Raw genomic sequence first — 14,093 nt, forward strand, 5'->3', positions numbered from 1 at the left:
GACGATGGTTAAAATTGTTCGTTATTTAGGAAATGTAAATTATTCTACAGTGATATACCACTGCCTATCTACTAGAATGCCAGAAATTTTAAAATAAACTTATAAGATCTAATATTGGCAAGGATATGGAACAGCAAGAATTCTTACATGCTGAAATGGTGGCACCACTTTGGAAAACTGTGTTCATCCAGAGGTAAATATGGAGTTCCTATCATGCCAGCCATTCTACTCCTAATCAGTGACCTCAAAGAAATGAAAATATATGCCCACACAGGCCATTGTGCACAATGATCACAGCAGATGACATGAAATAGCCCCCAACCAAAAATAATCCAAACATCTACCAATAAATATGCAAAGAGTCCTTACAAGTCAATAAAAATAAACAAATTGTATATCTGCACCACGGGATGTGACTTAGCAGTAGAAATGAATAAATAATAAAAGAAAAAAGAGACATTTATGTACACATCAGTATGGATGAATCTGAGTTACTACACTAAGTGAAAGAAGCCAGATATGAAAAAATATATATATCACATTGATATAAAATTCTAGAAAATGCATACTAATCTATAGTCAAAAACAGCAGATCTGCACTTGCCTATGAGCAGAATTAGAGGGAAGGTACAGGGTCAAGGGGACCTTTTGGAATTTGGGGTAAGTATGAACATGTTCTCTACCTTGATTGAGATGGTTTTTTCACCTCAATGTACATTTATCAAAACTCATTGAATCATACACTTTAAATGGTTGAGTTAATAATATATAAATTATGTATCTATAAAGTTAGTAAAAACTATTTTCTTGTATCCCCTGCTGAATGAGATCTATCCTACTTGTTTCCTCTTTAGCTTATTGTTACTTTCCCTAATATTGTATTGTAATAATAGACGTAGGGACACAACTGTAATTGTTTCTGTGGCATGTATATGTGTGTGTGTGTGTGTGTGTATAAGAGAGAGAGAGAGAGAGAGAGAGAGAGAGAGAGAGAGAGAGAGAGAGATTGAAATTAGATTCTCAAAAGCTAGATATTTTCGGTGAAGACAAAGTCCTCAAGTCATGGGAACAGTCAGGGTTATAGGGCTTGAACATTTAGGGAGTTTGAGGGGGACCCATGAGAGTCTGAAGTAGCCAAGTCTGAAGGCCTCCAATGTTCCACAAAGGTGGAATGACACCTGAGAGAGGGTCCCTGTTGGGACTGGTAACTGAGAAAAGAAGGGTGTAACATAGAAATGAACTGAGGCATAAATGAAGAAATCAAGAGAAATAAGACAGAGGCAAGGAATGGGTAGAAAATTCCAGAATGAAGGAGCCATCTGTGAGCAACCAGTGAAGTTTTAGCTTGCCCACTCTTACAATGAGCATGAAGAATGGTGTTGCTATTGACAGTGGTTACTACCACTGTAGTAACCCCAATCCCATAGCTGGGATTTTGAAGTAGAGAGATTAGGAAATGGGGTATGTATGCACTGGTTGCAGTCAGCTCTTGGCTTGGTTTTGGTAGGCGCCATCTAATCTGGTCTCACCAGCTGATGACGGTGAGGGCCTGCAGTGTAGACCCATTTCCATCAAGCAACCTTCAGGGCCTTCTCTTGCTAAAAACATCATGTTATTCTGCATATCTTGTGTCCATTAAGGACCCTTTGCTTTCATTGCCAGAAAATGGAGTACCGCTAAGACTCTCATGTACCTGCTAAGTGCAATGTGAGGCTGGAACTATTGCCAAGAAGAGTTATGCCAAGTGAAATGCATTGTAAGGACTTGACTGGTACCATCAGTCTTAGGTAATTGTACTGCAGCAGACATGCTTTTCTCCAGAGGGAGACTATTAGAGTGCATGACACAATAATGCCATGACTGACTGGCACTGGTGTCTCATGCCTGTAATCCTAGCTGCTCAGGAGGCAGAGATCAGGAGGATTGTGGTTTGAGCCAGGGCAAATAGTTCGTGAGACCCTATCTTGAAAAAACACATCACAAAATAAATAAATAAATAAATAAAAGGGCTGGTGGAGTGGCTTGAGGTGTAGGCCCTAAGTACCTATATATGTATCTATATATATAAAATGCCATGATTAATACTAGAGGCACCAAGTCACAGGCTCCTGTAACTACTGCAAAATCATACATCAATGCAGCTCTCGGGGGTGAGGCACCAACCCTAAAATACATTGTTAAAAATAACACCCAAAGAAAACAAGCATTTGGATGTGTGAGTCCCTGTAAAGAGGACAATTAAGAGATTATAAATGGGGTCCATTTCTGATATGGGTATTTGTGATTTTAGAATTTAAATGCTGGCTTCTTACACATTTTTGCATCATTGTTGAGACTACTAAAAGATTCCCCTCCCACCTTCCTTACTCCTACCTTTTAAAAGTAGACAGAAAATGTATATATGTTATTGCTGAGTGATACTTTGCAAATATTGGGACCTGATCTCTATTCAATCACTGTACACTTGATTAACTTTAATTACCAAGACAGCGGGAAGAGCACCTTTGCTATTTTTTGATGTTTTAGTTTTTGATCATGGTTGTAGTAGAACTAAGAAAAAACTGGCATTGGAAGAGAGTAATTAGCCAGCTAATTAGTGAAAGTCTGTTTATATTCTTATTTTCAGGCATCCATTGGTCTTACCTTAAGCATTCTATTTTCTTTGAAGACATTAGGCTCCACAGAAGGGTAGTGAGGGCAAGAAAGTAGAGGCACGATGTGTTAGCAGAGAGAGCTCAGAGTTATGGAGTCTAGCAGAGGTTACTTTAATTCTGGCTCTGTCCTCTTATTTCAGTGAAGAAAGAAATTGGAACGTCAAATGCCAGGGGTTACAAGATGGGAGAACTATCCTAGGGACCTCTAGAAACATAGAATCTAAGGTAAATATGGAGGCCTGGAGAAGTCTATCCTAAGGGTCTTATATCCAATCCTAGCAACAACTGTAGGAGACAGGCAATATTACTGTCCCTATTTTTCAGAGGAGACAACAGAGTAAGTGATGTGTGCACATTCACAGAACCAGAAAGTGAGGAACAGAATTTTCACCCAGGCAACGTGGGCCAAAACTCTTTAGGTGCATTATGATTAGGGAATGTGTGGTATCAAAAACTGGCCAGCATGGTTTCTCCATGTAACAGATGCTCAGTGGGTGCTCAGAATGTGCTAGATAGGATAAATTTATTTGAATTTCATAGTAGACACAAAGCCAGTTAGCTATAGATTTTAAGGCTTTAAGCCAATGGCAAATGATAACATTATAGGCAAGGTATTGATTAATGAAAAGCTCGTTGTTCTCCCCGCCATAATCTATGCAGTTATATTAGACCTTATTCTGCAAAACAAAATTCCACAGGGCTGTATGGTGTTCAAAGCCATACAATGGTTGAGAAACAGGAGATCACTCCCCCCAAATCATATAAGGATAGGACCTCAATTCTTTGGTTTGTCCTCATCATTTTAAGACAACCAGTTATTAATAACTTTGGAGTGGGAAAGTGGGAAGATTCAAACTTGTTAGGCATTACATCAGAAAAATAGCCATTCACTTGGTTGATAACTTCCAACCAATGATGGCAAAGTGAAGAAAGAACTTCTAGCTGGTGACTTCTTTTCTCACAGACCCCAACTTCCTAGCTCTTTTGTTAGAGAGCTTTAATACAAGAACAACTGCTAAGGCTTGGTCCATTAATCCTGAATCTGAAGACTGTCTGATTGTATTTCCTAAAGTGTGGGAATTTAGGGGCTTGGTGTCTCTAAAGTGCCTTCTTCAGCTAAGGTAGAGACAGGTAAGGTGCACACCTTACTTCATCTTTTTCACTTTCTGCAAGATATACCTTGCTGGACAAGTTTTTGAAGAACCATACTTGGTGGTATACTTGGTTGAGGAACTCAAACAAATTTATATCCTTTCTCCATTCACAGATTTTTAAAAATTCTCTTATTTGAATTTGATACTTGATGGACCATCATTACATAAAGAAGGCCTGTGATTTTCAAGCAAATACTTTTTTTGCCTTTAATATTTTTGTCTCTTGCTTGTACCTTGGAGAAGACTGTTATCAGGGCTTACATGGTTAATAACAGCCAACTAAAGCAAATAATCACCTTCTAGTAGTTCTTTCAGCATATTCTAATTTTTTAATGGAGAAAATGCATTCTTAAATTAAATGTGCATAATAAGGAATACTAATAATAAGAATAAAGTGGAATATGTGAGAATGAATCTAGTGTTGTAAGCAAAATGCATTTGATTTGCTAAGGATAAAAGCTGGCTTGAATCAGTGCAAAAAAGAAAGCCTCATAATGTTCATAAATTGTCCGTAATTGTATGGATTTTAAATATAAAAGTTGGCAGTGGCAAAAGCTAAAAGCCATTAGGAGAGATACTATTATGCAATACACCAGGAGCAGCAAGTCACAATCTTCTGAAAAAAACCTGAGCTAGAGTTTTCAAAAATTTTGATAACCATACTTGAGACTTGTCTTGATGTTTACACAATGTGTGCATTGTTCAGCATGGCATGGCCTAATGCATATAAGAATCATATCTGAAAAGAGCTACTAATTGGCATGAATACTCTTCTTCTGTGAAGGTCGTTTATTGCAAAGTTCTTTCTTCTTTTATTTATTTATTTATTATTATTTTTTTTTAGTTTCTAGCTGAATATTGCTAAAGGAGTCCTCAACAATAGCCATTAATTTAAGAGACTAGTCTGTTTCTCCCTGACATCAGGTCATAGCTTTTAAAGAGTCTTTTTCTTATGCCAAGAAGTCATAAAAATAATACTTGAAGGCAAGCGAGTGAGAGGAGAAATGAAAGAGAGGGGCAGAAGGAAGAAAAGATAGAAAATAACCTTCCCTTCTTGGCGCAGTGCTCCTCATGTCCCAGTTCACTTGCTAACCTTTATTCTGCCCCTGATTACTTTTTATGGTATTAAATAATTATTTTGTTGAAACTATTAAACTTTATTTCAAATGGGGTTGATTGGGAGTTTTCCCTTTGAAAACTCTGTTGGCTGATACTTTTCTTGAATTCATTGGGATGATCCCTGAGATGTTTTTCAGATATGGAAAAGCATATAGAAAGATATGGAAATGTCTTACTATTCTGCACTGTGGGAACTTTCAGAACCTCCCACTGTGTCAGGTTGGGGTCCAGTAGGATTTTTCATTTAGATATTTCAAGAAACTTAGACAGGGCCAGGAGTGGTGGCTAAAATCCTAGCACTTGGGAGACTGAGGCAGGAAGATCTAAAGTTTGAGGCCAGCCTGTGCTACATAGCATGATCCTGTCTGAAAAAATAATAGAAACAATTTTTAAAATGAAAATGAAAAATAATATAAAAATATTAAAAATAAAAGAAACAGCCACGATGAAGGGATTTCCAAGATTTGTTGAGAAGCAATACTACTTTATGCCCCCAAAGCATCATAGCTCGATACCATTTTCTCCATTTGAAATGGTTGATTTTATGTATCAACTTGATAGGCAGGTAGCCCTGGGCTCAAACCCCAGTCTCACCAAAAAAAATGTAACATGCAGTTTACTGGCATTATTTCCATTCACAATGTTGTACAAACCCTAGTCTAAATGTCATGAACGTATTGTAAAATGTGATCAACATTTAAATCAGTAAAGCAGACTATCCTCCTCTGTAGTAGGAGGCCTCATTCAATCAAGTGAAGGCATTAAGAGCTAAGACTGAGGTTTCCTGAAGTAAAGAAAAATCAGCCTTGAGACTACAACATGAAAATGATACCTACATTTCTAACCTACAGATTTTTCAGACTGGAGACAGAAATGCATACCAACTCTTCCTTGAATCTCCAGCCTTCTATAATACTCTATAGACTTGCCAGCCTCTATAATCATGCGAACAAATTCTTAGAACCAATCGTTCACGTCCTTCCACTCAGTGGTTTTGCTTAGATGGGAACCCTGACTACTCTATTACATCATTTAAGTAAAATGAGTAATAAGGTTCCAGTACAAAATGTATTCTTTTAGTCACTTGGCCTCTAAAATAGACCTAAATTTGGGCCAAATTTGCCTGTCAAAATGATTGATACCAGATAACTTGTTTGATAAATTCATATGGTATCAACCAGATTTCCATTACTGTAGCAGATACCTGAGACAAATAAGCTTAAAAAGATAAAAAGGTTTATTTGGGTTCACAGTTTTGGAAGTTTGGTCTACAATTGATCAGTCCCATTCTTTGGGCCTGTGACAAGGCAGCACAATGTAGCAAGAGCCCTTGGCAAAGCAAATTATTCACCTCATGGCAACCACGAAGCAAAAAGAGAAACCAGAGGAGATCTGTATCCTACAATCCCCTTCAAAGACATGCCCCAGTGACTTAAATCCTCCCACTATACCCTACCTCTTCAGTGCTCCATCACCTTCCACATCAGCTTCCACAAGCTGAGGGCATTCCAGATCCAAACTACAGCACGTGCATTATTTTTACTGGTCATTTACTGGTTAGAAAACACCCCTGAGAATTTGTGAATTGCATACATTTTTTTTTATATGAAGACTCTTGCAAGAGTTGTGTGGATATTTTTGGAATCAATTGAATCACCCCAGTGAGGATCAGCTTTAGAAGGTATCACACTGAATTTGTAATGTACATCTTTTTATATTATTTTCAGTTTTACACAGTGTAAGCATTTCACAAGTTGAAATAAAATAAAAGGCATCTAATTATCCCTTCAGCTTGACCCTCTATCCCCAAATAGATGGCCAGTTAGCAGACAGTGAATGGGATACAAATATGGGGGACCACGGGGAGGCAGCCTGTCAAATATCACCCTTCCTGTCTTCCTGGTACCCCATTAGTGGAGTCCAAAACTCAATATATATCTATTGACAGTCCATCATGTCTGAAGCACTCTCTCTTGTACTTATTCATTATGGAATGCTCCCATGGGATCACAGTTTTGTAGTGGGTACTTTCTGTAACATGAAGCTTTTGCTAAAAAAAAACAAGAGGTTTGGTGACTTTAAGAGATGGAGTGGTCATGTCCAGCCCATCGCTCAGAAGAAGGCAGAACCTTTGAATTAGGCATAGAGGGGAGGGAGGACTTTGGCCAGTGTGGGGGTAAGAGTGGACTTTCATTGTGAAGACGGACATAAGCAAAATAGTAAGAGGGAGAAAGTGAAGCCAGGAGTGGTCAGGAAACACAGGCTAGTCTGAGTTTTCTTCTGTTTGCATTCAACATAATGGAGATGTGGTAAGAAGGGTAGACAGGCCAGAGACGGGAAGGACTGATGTTCAAAGGGACTTAGTTTGAAGGCCCTGGACAGTCTTAGAAAGATTTTGTCTAAGGAGGTGATGGTTATTTTTATAACCCTGCCTTTACTGCTGCAAACATCTTTACTGGAAAAGTCTGATTTTATCATTAAGAAACTGGTTTCTTAAAAGTTGGACCAGTCCCTCTCCAAATGGAAACTTGCCCTGGTTCAGAAACATGTCTGGGAGGAATAAACCTGACCAGGGCTGGAAGGAAAGCAAAAGGCTCCACATGAAGGAGTTTCTTCAATAAACAGCAGGAAGGAGGTTGCTCTGTGTTTTCCTGTTTGGGAGGTATAATTCTTCATGGTTTGCTTGGCTGTCAGAATGCTTCATGTTTTTATTTGTGAACATACATGGCGATCATCCTTAAGACAAAAAAATCTGATGGCAGGTCCCTGGATGCCCTTGTTCCAAACAGATGTTGCAATCAGAGCTGCGCTTTCAGTTCTCACCCCTGAGATGTTGTAAATTGCATTAAGAGGCATCGCTCCTCCGCCCTTCATGTTGCACATACAACTGATTAGGGTAACGAGGGAGGGAAGAAGTTGAAATAGATGAACTAAATGTTCTAGAGATAGGTCCAAGGTAGACCCATTACCTGGGTTGACGGCCATCACTTACCACAGCTCCTGGACAGTCAGAACAGACAAATTCAACTCAACAGGGGAACACACACACACACACACACACACACACGAGACACACACAGACAGACACATGCAGGTCATTAATGACCAGTTCAGGAAAGTTTAAACATTCCTTTCCTTGTTGGCGGACCATATAGAAATGTTAGCATGCTGGAGGGGCAAAGACAGTGTCTTCACACAGAGAATTGTAGGGCTCATTGGATGTGGATCCTGAGTTGAGGAAAGAAGTGTTCTTCTAGTGGGAAAAGTAGTCCTTGTCGCTCACTTCTCCATCAGAGAGAGATCCCCTTCCAGCATCCCTCATCTCACCTTGAACTCTTCCCCAGGCTGGAGTTGATCCACTCCAACTTGTTCGGGCTCTGGTGGACATAGCCTAAGTCTGGATGGCAGGGTGAAAATTGGATAAACAGCCACACTGACCCCAGGGAGACTTTTTTTATGCAAGCATCTGTTTCTTGAATTTGGCCATGGTAAGACCTAGGGGGAGGGAGAATGGCAATTGATGAAGTCAAACTGGGAAGATAGAGCCCCATTCTTTTTTTTCCTGTTTCAGGAGTACAAAGCCTGTCTCCTTCAGACATTATAGAGGGAAGAAATCCTTTCCAAGATTCCTCGGACTCTCGGTTTATGCCTAATTCTTGTTTAGGTGAGGCCCTACGGGTGCTTTTTCTGGTACTTTGCTGCACTGTCGATGTAACCTCTTTGACAGAAACTCCATGCATCTGAAAATATGAGCTTAAAGGAAAGATGACTAGAGCAACCAATGAATATTCATCAAGCACTTACTATGCGCCCAGCACTAGGCAGTATATTAAAATGTACTAAGATATGTAGAAGAATGAATCCCTGCACATATGAAGTTTAAAGTTTTGATAGAGGGATTAGGTGATAAAGAATAGTAAAAGATAACCTGCAGTTTGGTACTAAATTGCAGACCGCCAATATCAATAGTCATAGTTACCTACCAGAGGAGAAGATGGGTGGACTACCAAAGCTGGAGAAGACTTCCAAACAGAAGTTTAAATTCCATAGGATTTAAGATATCTGCAAGCTCTGGGCAGGCAGAACTGAGGTAGGAAGCATTTCTAGTGGGGGAAATTACATGAAGCAGCAACCAAGGTTACTTAGTCATTTTATTGTCCAGTTACTAAGAGTTCATTGTGTGCAGTGTTTTTGTCCTCGGTTACCAACAGGGAGAGAAAACTTGGTAAAGGTAAGTAATAATAACAACAAGAACAGCTAACACGAGGAACTGTTCGAGGCTGTTCCCATACTTTAAGTTACTTCAGTCCTGCAACAACTGCCCAGTAGGTACTGCTCTCATACCCTGATCACACAGGCAGGAAGCAACTGCCGCAAGGAAAAGTTAAGGAACTAGACCAAGGTCATACTGGCAGGAGGTGCCGACCTTGAATCAAGCATAAACCTTTCAATTTTGAAACCCAAACTTTATGAGGAGAATGGAAGTGTGGGGAGCCACGTGACATTGACTTTGTGGGAGAGGTAAAACTTCAAGTTGGGAAAATAAGCACACCTGAGAGGTAGGGAAGGGTGGACAGGCTTAACCACATTGTCACACATGTTTTGTTCTAACTCTGTTTTGACTTCCCACACAGGCCCTCCCAAACTGAACCCCTGGAATTCGGAGAGGATATAGGGTTATTATGTCTTCTTTGTGCCTCTTGGTAGAACAGCCAACCAGCCTAATTGGAAAAGTTCTATAATGCCAAACTGAAACTCAGAACAGGTCATGTGGGGAGAGAGTCCAAGTGATGTAGTCAGGGAGGACTCCGGCTGGATGCCCCCTTGTCAACATGACTTCCTGTCACAGATATCATCGTGCTGAAACCATCATTGCTCCACCATTTCTTTGCATTTTCTTCTGTAATGAAATCAATACATCTTTCATTGAAAAGATTATTCAATCCAGTGATTTGAAACATAGAGTTTTAACAGAAGATTAGCTTTCTCAAATAAACCTCTATTTAGAATCTCAGTATTTAAAATGAAAGAGGAGTGAGTCTGATAAAATGGAGCAGTAAGTGTAGGGAAGTTCTCCTGACTTTGCTTGGTCCTCCTGTCAGCATCCGAGGCATTACCACAGGAACTTTCAGCTGTGGAACGTAATAAGAAATATTATTCGTATCTCACTCAGGATGCAACTATCAGGCTACTTGACTAACCAATCACTTAAACAAATAAGGTTTTATTTTTCTCATAAAAATAGACAACTGAAGCTACCACTACTGGTAGACAGTTTTGGTTCAATTGTTCAGAGATCTCAGAGCAATTTCTTTGTGTTTTTCTTGCATAAAGTACAGAAGGCAACTTGAGCCTCAGATGTCACTGAATGGAAGGGAAGTATAAGCCATATCTCTCTCCTAAACTCAGGAAATTATCCATCTGTGGTGACTCATGCCTGTAACCCTAGCTACGGGGGAGGCAGAAATTAGGAGGATTGTGGCCCATGGCCAGTCAGGGCAAAAAGTTCATGAGACCCCCCATCTCAACCAATAAAAGGTTAGGTGTGATGGTGCATGCATAAACAGGAGGATCAAGGCCCAGGCTGGCCCAGGCATAAAAGTGAGACCCTATTCAAAAGAAAAAAAAAACTAAAGCAAAAAGGGCTGCAGGCATGGCTCAGGTAGAGCCTGCTTAGCAAGAACAAGACTCTGAGTTCAACCCCCAGTATAAGAAAAGAAGGAGGAGGACAGGAGAGGAGAGGAGAGGAGAGGAAGGCAGGAAGGCAGGAAGGCAGGAAGGAAGGCATGAAGGAAGGAAGGAGGGAAGGAGGGAGGAAGGGAGGGAGAGAGGGAGAGAGGAAGGAAGAAAGGAAGGAAGGAAGGAAGAGAGGGAGGAAGGAAGGAAGAAATAAAGAAGGAAAGAAATTGAAGGCTTTCCCAAAAATTTATAGTTAGGTCTTCATGACAGTACACAACATGGTCACTCCAAACTGCAAAGGATGCTGAGAAAACAAATATTTAGTTAGTCATACTGTCATTTCAAAAACCATTGGTGGTGTATTCTCAAGGAAGAATGTAGGTGTGACTATTAGGTCACTAGCAGTATAAGCCAGATCCTAATTGCTCTCTTTATGTACTTCATGAAGAAAGACCTCACATTTTAAAGTTTCCTTGATAGAAAGTGCACATACAATTAATTTATGCTAAGAAGATAGTGACTGCCCTCTTGATGAAAGCAAGAGCATATCAGTTCTTATAGGTTCTATAGAAAGGGAGATGAAAAGAGAACACTGTGGGAAAATGATAGAAAAACATAAAGGATAAATTACCAGCGTTCATAGGGTTCTCTGTGCAGTTTTGACTGAGTGAACGTAATTTATGTATTCTGGAACAATGAGTCTATAAGCACCTTCTTAAAAAAACAGTATTTCATCTCAGTGTAAGCAATGTAGGTTGCTCACCAAATACATGCATCTAATTATTCAGAGAACTGATTTGTTGGAGTAAAGCTGAATTTAGTAGATACACAATAGCATAGAGGTAAAATTTAACTCAGTAAAATGTGTTCACACACACACACACACACACATGGCAGCAGCAGCAAAGATACAACCTGTACAGGGGCACTGCTCCATCAATGCTAAAAAGTGAATTCTTCTCTGTCTCTCCCTTTCCTGCTTCTTCAGCCATCGGGGGACAGTTTATCAGCCTGTCTTTGGGTACAGTCGTGAGGCCTTTTCAGCAGAGAGTGGGAATGAGCAGGGACTGTTCCTGAAAGACAGAACAAAAAGAAAGTATTAACCTGTTTCCCCTTGTGCAGCTCCTGTTCTGCTTCTGACAAGTATTAGTCCACGAAGAGATGCAAAATTAGGAGATATGCCAGATGGGCAATTAATGTGATTTTAAATTTTCATACAGAGAGCACACAGTTGTGCTTGGATTTTTAAAAGAAGTTTCTATTGCTCCATTCAGTTAAAGACAAATATCATCTTCCATGCAGTGCTGAATGCGTTCTTCAATTCTGTTTTTTAAAGGTCAACCTGATGGGACAACAGAGCTGAATGAAGTGACAATGGGATAGAGGAACAGAGGTGACCAGGAGCAGAAATGGAGCCAGGTTCCTTGGGAGGAGCTGACCAGAGCCTTAATGGTTCATCGTCCTTATTCAAAACAAACAAATCCTTGTTTCTCAGCTGAGGTTTAACATTCTGTCCATTCTCAGGCCAGGAGGGACTCTAAATGCAGCACTTTCTGAACTTACCCTCAAGAAACTTGGGAGAGATCTTTGGCTACAGACACTGTCCACTGGGGTTGAAGGCTTCCATCACCATAGTGGAGCAGCAGCAAAGGGCAGCCCCTGGCCAGGGCGTTTCAACTGCCTGCTGCTTCATGGTGATGAAATCAATTAGGAGGCACTGACCACCTGTGATTTCTTGACCAGCGTTGCACAGAATAGAATACAATAGAATAAAAATATAAATTCCAATTACACCCAGTCAGTATTACTTATAAAACTTTTGTTGCAATAGTATGCATATGTCTCTATGTAAGTCATATTTCCTGGCACGGGTCACAGAAAAATTTGGGAAACACAGCTGCAGGGTTAAGTGTGAGAGGTTGGTTACTGGAAAGTGATGTGGGGGAAGGAAGGCTTAGGGGAGGGGAGAGCAACCTGAGGAGATGGAGAAGATGGAGGAAGAGGAAGAAAGAAGGAGGAGGGAAGGGAGAAGGAGGCGCTGGAGCAGAGGAAGAAGAGGAGAATCTATGGACTCCTCCCATCCCTATTGGTCCCATCATGGTCCCTAACACTTCTAACTGGGGTGCATACATTTTCATTATTTTCAAAAAATATTCTTCTTCATGAAGCTCAGAAATCTTTGCCAAGTACCTCATTCAAAAACACCATTTGGAATTTGACTGCAGTTGCATGACATTTACAAAATAATCTGGAGAGAAAGGGTGTAGAGTATGTCTACACTCACTCTGGTCTTTTTCTATGTCCCTTAGCTCTGTTCATACTATTTTTATTTTTAAAAAATTATTCTTTATTTTCATATTAAGATGACTGCAATCACATTTGTGTTTGGCGTGCTTTAGTTCTACTGTTCCACTTTGACTCTTTTTCTTTTCCTATTATGACACCTGTTTCTCCAGGTGTACCTCTCAATCTCACCGAAATCGCAGTGTGCCTCCATGAGCTCCTGCTCTTGTGCATGCGTTCCTCTGTGCAGAAGACCGTTCTGCATTCTCAGTGACATCTGTGGGAGTTGCTACTGCCCGCCCAAGGGAACTTTTTTCTCAGGGTATCATTCAGTAAGCCTCCAGACTGGACATTCAACAAGTCCTCTTTCTTGTCTGCCGTTCTCCACAGAGCCACTGGAAAGATCATTTAAATATTTAAATCAGAGCATGTCACTTTCCTCCCAAAGACATCTAATGGCTTCTGTGACCTTTGCAAAAGTCCAAACTTGTCTCAAACCATATGTGTCCTTACGATCTGGTTCCTGCCTCCCTCCTGGACCTTGTTTCCTGAACTTTCCTTACATTCCTGAGGCTACAGGCAGGCTGGCATTCCCATCTCAGGCCTTTGGCAAGGTGGCTATTGTCTGAGGTCCTTCCTAGAAAGCTAGCTCCAGGTGTCTGCGTGGCCAGCTACTTCTTGTCATGTGAACAGCAATTATATTTTTTATTTAACTTTGATTTGGGGAGGACTTTTCTCAACCCTAATAGGGAGTGACACTATGTATCAAATCACTTATCATCATTTATGAAATAGACCTTAGAGTTGCTGACACTTTCTTATTTGCTTCTTACTTCTCTGTTTTCCACTCCCTCATCACACCAGGACCCAGCAGAGTGTAAATGAGAATAGAATCTTACTCTTGATGACGGCTAGCTCTTCAGTTCTACATGGGCACTAAATACTTATGTGATGGATTCCTGGATAGTCCCAGATGGCTACATGCTATATCAATTCAGAGTTCAGAAAATACTAAGGCCTTGTCTTCAGAAAGCTGACTCTCTGAAGTTGGTGATGATCTGAAGATTGCCTGCTTAGTTTTAGGAAACAGTTTCTGTGTATGTAAGCAGGGCTATATGGAAAGGAGCCCATCAGAAATTAACTACTTTTTTTTTAGTTGCAAGTAATCAAAATTTTATTTTCTCCGTTCTGGAGGCCAGATGTC

General features: G+C 40.3%; 1 protein-coding gene across 1 annotated transcript in view; it reads left to right on the forward strand.

Annotated features, from left to right (window-relative positions):
• Positions 1-12,535, forward strand: part of LOC141413652 (uncharacterized) — a 143,219-nt gene extending 130,684 nt beyond the window's left edge. Inside the window, exons 5-6 of the mRNA XM_074044799.1 lie at positions 8,499-8,591; positions 11,943-12,535. The gene's annotated coding sequence lies outside the window, so the exon portion shown is untranslated. The remainder of the gene's footprint in view (positions 1-8,498; positions 8,592-11,942) is intronic.
• The last annotated feature ends 1,558 nt before the right edge of the window (positions 12,536-14,093 follow it).

This window comes from Castor canadensis, chromosome 11 (assembly GCF_047511655.1).
Source record: "Castor canadensis chromosome 11, mCasCan1.hap1v2, whole genome shotgun sequence".
Lineage (NCBI taxonomy): Eukaryota > Metazoa > Chordata > Mammalia > Rodentia > Castoridae > Castor > Castor canadensis.